The following is a 5,868-nucleotide window of genomic DNA, read 5'->3' as shown; positions in this document are numbered from 1 at the left end:
GCCACCGAGTGGCGCGCTATGAGCTTGTAGGTCTGCTATTTTTGAAAAATCGAAGAACCACTGACATAGAAACATAGCTTTTTCAGAAAACTGTCTGGATGTAGAAGACATTTTTAGAATCTGATCAATGAACAATGAAAACAATAAAGACATAATTATAAACAATCTTATAAGCATGGGGTCTGGGAGAGACATCCTGGGTCTGGGGGAGACATCCTATAAGCATGGGGTCTGGGAGAGACATCCTATAAGCATGGGGTCTGGAGAGACATCCTATAAGCATGGGGTCTGGGAGAGACATCCTATAAGCATGGGGTCTGGGAGAGACATCCTATAAGCATGGGGTCTGGGAGAGACATCCTATAAGCATGGGGTCTGGGAGAGACATCCTATAAGCATGGGGTCTGGGGGAGACATCCTGGGTCTGGGGGAGACATCCTATAAGCATGGGGTCTGGGAGAGACATCCTATAAGCATGGGGTCTGGGAGAGACATCCTGGGTCTGGGGGAGACATCCTATAAGCATGGGGTCTGGGAGAGACATCCTGGGTCTGGGGGAGACATCCTATAAGCATGGGGTCTGGGAGAGACATCCTATAAGCATGGGGTCTGGAGAGACATCCTATAAGCATGGGGTCTGGGAGAGACATCCTGGGTCTGGGAGAGACATCCTATAAGCATGGGGTCTGGGAGAGACATCCTATAAGCATGGGGTCTGGGAGAGACATCCTGGGTCTGGGAGAGACATCCTATAAGCATGGGGTCTGGGAGAGACATCCTATAAGCATGGGGTCTGGGAGAGACATCCTGGGTCTGGGAGAGACATCCTATAAGCATGGGGTCTGGGGGAGACATCCTATAAGCATGGGGTCTGGGGGAGACATCCTGGGTCTGGGAGAGACATCCTATAAGCATGGTGTCTGGGGGAGACATCCTATAAGCATGGGGTCTGGGGGAGACATCCTATAAGCATGGGGTCTGGGAGAGACATCCTATAAGCATGGGGTCTGGGAGAGACATCCTGGGTCTGGGAGAGACATCCTATAAGCATGGGGTCTGGGAGAGACATCCTGGGTCTGGGAGAGACATCCTATAAGCATGGGGTCTGGGAGAGACATCCTATAAGCATGGGGTCTGGGAGAGACATCCTGGGTCTGGGAGAGACATCCTATAAGCATGGGGTCTGGGAGAGACATCCTGGGTCTGGGAGAGACATCCTATAAGCATGGGGTCTGGGAGAGACATCCTATAAGCATGGGGTCTGGGGACATCCTATAAGCATGGGGTCTGGGGGAGACATCCTATAAGCATGGGGTCTGGGAGAGACATCCTATAAGCATGGGGTCTGGGGGACACATCCTATAAGCATGGGGTCTGGGGGAGACATCCTATAAGCATGGGGTCTGGGAGAGACATCCTATAAGCATGGGGTCTGGGGGACACATCCTATAAGCATGGGGTCTGGGAGAGACATCCTGGGTCTGGAGAGACATCCTATAAGCATGGGGTCTGGGAGAGACATCCTATAAGCATGGGGTCTGGGAGAGACATCCTATAAGCATGGGGTCTGGGAGAGACATCCTATAAGCATGGGGTCTGGGGGACACATCCTATAAGCATGGGGTCTGGGGGAGACATCCTATAAGCATGGGGTCTGGGAGAGACATCCTGGGTCTGGGGGAGACATCCTATAAGCATGGGGTCTGGGAGAGACATCCTGGGTCTGGGGGAGACATCCTATAAGCATGGGGTCTGGGAGAGACATCCTATAAGCATGGGGTCTGGGGGACACATCCTATAAGCATGGGGTCTGGGGGAGACATCCTATAAGCATGGGGTCTGGGAGAGACATCCTATAAGCATGGGGTCTGGGGGACACATCCTATAAGCATGGGGTCTGGGAGAGACATCCTGGGTCTGGGAGAGACATCCTATAAGCATGGGGTCTGGGAGAGACATCCTGGGTCTGGAGAGACATCCTATAAGCATGGGGTCTGGGGGAGACATCCTATAAGCATGGGGTCTGGAGAGACATCCTATAAGCATGGGGTCTGGGAGAGACATCCTATAAGCATGGGGTCTGGGGGACACATCCTATAAGCATGGGGTCTGGGAGAGACATCCTGGGTCTGGAGAGACATCCTATAAGCATGGGGTCTGGGAGAGACATCCTATAAGCATGGGGTCTGGGAGAGACATCCTATAAGCATGGGGTCTGGGGGACACATCCTATAAGCATGGGGTCTGGGAGAGACATCCTGGGTCTGGAGAGACATCCTATAAGCATGGGGTCTGGGAGAGACATCCTATAAGCATGGGGTCTGGGGGACACATCCTATAAGCATGGGGTCTGGGAGAGACATCCTATAAGCATGGGGTCTGGGAGAGACATCCTGGGTCTGGGAGAGACATCCTATAAGCATGGGGTCTGGGGGAGACATCCTATAAGCATGGGGTCTGGGGGAGACATCCTATAAGCATGGGGTCTGGGGGAGACATCCTGGGTCTGGGGGAGACATCCTATAAGCATGGGGTCTGGGGGAGACATCCTATATACCTCAACTGGGGGAAGGCTGTCCTGAAGAGGTGGGTTTCGAGTGTCAATATCTGCTATTATTCGGCTAGTTTGGCTAATAGCCAACGCTAAAATCTAAAATGACACAGGTGGCATTACCATATTTAATGGGTTACCAGCGATGTGATATGCACATTATGCAGCGCGCGCCGTGCATGAATTAGTCGACGATGCGATGCGTGGACGATATACGTTCCTTCATGGCGATGCGATGCCATAAGATTCAATGATGTTAAATAACTAATTTATATTACATGTGTGGAGAGTTCTTTAACCGGTTAAGACTTGTAGCCCGGCAGCTTAAGGCCATATTTTAGCAAAATGTGGACGCGGCGGACAAAAGCGCCAACATTTTTCCACATGCTCTCCATAACCATACGTTTCATTTTGGAAGGGGGGCCACGTCATAGAATGTCTTCTAAATCTAAGTTCTAAAAATAAGTTCCCAGTTGCTCTTTATCACCTTTTATCTCCATACTTTACTGTACTACTTGACAATACTACTAGTACAATAGTACAGTTGACAATCTTGATAGTAAAGATTAACCCATTTTGGACTGATGGCGATTCAAAAAAGAAGGCTTCTAAATCCTAATAGTTTCAACCTTTTTCATTCCCCAGAATTATCTCTATTGGGCCACGGACCCCCATCTGAAAATATGTTGTTCCAGGGATCCCCCAGAAGCAAATATTTTAATTAAAAACGTTCGCTCTGAAATATATATTGCTATGAGCTTGTAGATCTGCTATTTTTCAACAGCTAAAGTATGACATAATGCTTGAAACACCAAAAAGGGGTTCCCGCCCAGAATGGATTAAATAATTCAAATCAATCAATCAATCAAAAGTGTCCACATACCCGCTGTAAGGCATATTGACCCCATAACGAGGACAGCTCCCAGAGCCCACAATGCAACAGTCCTCCTCTTCTTCTCCATGTCAGTCCAAACATCTAGCCGCGTGTGGACGTTCTACCTGCTGGTCGGGACGGACAGCATGACATGGCTTCCCCCGAGGGACGTCCAGCTGGCGAGTAGGACCCTCGCTTCCCAGGAGGGCTGCGTCCAGCTGGTGGATATAGGAGCGCTCTGGCAGGAAGTTAGTAGGCCGAGGTCACAGTTAGGACACCAACATGGCAGCTATAGAAGGAATGGTGACAGGTCATAACCCACGGGTTAGTTAGGGTCCAGGTTACAGTCAGAAGGCTGAGGTGGCACCGTGGCAGGTACAGGATCCAGGGTGTCCAGGTCAAGATTTTTATAGTTAACAAAAAATAAACTAAAGTTAACTAAATAAATAACGAAAGCTAACATTAAAAAAAAAAAATTAAACTAGCAAATCCGCTCCAGAAACCGATTAAAACTAACTTAAATTAAAAAAAAGTCATATCAAAACGAAAACTAAAATGAAACATCCCAAACGATAATAATAATACTGGTCCAGGTAACGGTTGTAGTGTCCTGAGGTGACGGTCAGAAGGCTGAGGTGACAGTCAGGACTGGGAGGTGACATTAGACTGGGCCGGTGGCCAGATGGAGATTTGCTCCTGTCTTCTAATCCAATTTGCTAAGACCCCCCCCCGCTTACTGCAAAACCTGACAGATATGCCTTTCCTTTATGGCTGCAGATTCTGCAGAACTATCTCTGAACAGAAAATGCACAGATGTTGTCTTCCTTGTGACACGGCTCTGTTCATTTATTCTCATTTATATAGAATTATACATACATTGTTTGGTTTTGTCGCTTGTCGTTTTGTGGTGTGGGAGGAGGTGTGTGTACATGATGGTGGTGGTGTGGGGTGGGGGGACAAGTAGGATGGGGGGACCCCGTCCCCCCATCCTACTTGTCCCACACAAGCGATACTGGAGTACCGGGTTAGCAACTTACTACTTGAGTTGCTATTAAATGCCTTGATGTCATATTCGACCATAGGCCTATTGGCTATCATTTATAAACTCCTCTGGTGTCTCACATTTTGTTTTAAAATCATGCTTTATTGTTATGCTATTTTAACAGGCTTAAAAACACATCTTGCAGGAAGAGACAATGAGAGGGCTTTACAACAGAAGGCCAACTATTAGGGGACTAACTACTGGGGCATTTGAACACTGATGCAATTGCCTCAATTTGTGGGACGCCTGAAAAGTCTTGGAAATGAGGGACTGTCCCACGCAAAGAGGGACATCTGATACTATCAGATGACTGACAGTGGCTTATAAGAGTCTGGATATCCACCTCTGATGTGCTACGTAACCTTATAGATGTATGTGTAGTTAGTGTCGGGGTAATCCACCTGCTCTGCTGTGCTACGCAATCTTAAGTATAGATGACGTATCATGTATGTGTTTGTTAGCATCAGGGTAATCCACCTGCTCTGTGCTACATCATGTATGTGTTTGTTAGCATCAGGGTAATCCATCTGCTCTGTGCTACATCATGTATGTGTTTGTTAGCATCAGGGTAATCCACCTGCTCTGTGCTACATCATGTATGTGTTTGTTAGCATCAGGGTAATCCACCTGCTCTGTGCTACATCATGTATGTGTTTGTTAGCATCAGGGTAATCCATCTGCTCTGTGCTACATCATGTATGTGTTTGTTAGTATCAGGGTAATCCACCTGCTCTGTGCTACATCATGTATGTGTTTGTTAGCATCAGGGTAATCCACCTGCTCTGTGCTACATCATGTATGTGTTTGTTAGCATCAGGGTAATCCACCTGCTCTGTGCTACATCATGTATGTGTTTGTTAGTATCAGGGTAATCCACCTGCTCTGTGCTACATCATGTATGTGTTTGTTAGCATCAGGGTAATCCACCTGCTCTGTGCTACATCATGTATGTGTTTGTTAGCATCAGGGTAATCCACCTGCTCTGTGCTACATCATGTATGTGTTTGTTAGCATCAGGGTAATCCACCTGCTCTGTGCTACATCATGTATGTGTTTGTTAGCATCAGGGTAATCCACCTGCTCTGTGCTACATCATGTATGTGTTTGTTAGCATCAGGGTAATCCACCTGCTCTGTGCTACATCATGTATGTGTTTGTTAGCATCAGGGTAATCCACCTGCTCTGTGCTACATCATGTATGTGTTTGTTAGCATCAGGGTAATCCACCTGCTCTGTGCTACATCATGTATGTGTTTGTTAGCATCAGGGTAATCCATCTGCTCTGTGCTACATCATGTATGTGTTTGTTAGCATCAGGGTAATCCACCTGCTCTGTGCTACATCATGTATGTGTTTGTTAGCATCAGGGTAATCCACCTGCTCTGTGCTACATCATGTATG

The sequence above is a fragment of the Electrona antarctica genome, assembly GCF_951216825.1.
Source record: "Electrona antarctica genome assembly, chromosome: 24".
NCBI classification, from domain to species: Eukaryota; Metazoa; Chordata; class Actinopteri; order Myctophiformes; family Myctophidae; genus Electrona; species Electrona antarctica.
The sequence above is the reverse complement of the archived record's forward strand: the minus strand, read 5'-3'. Positions refer to the sequence as shown.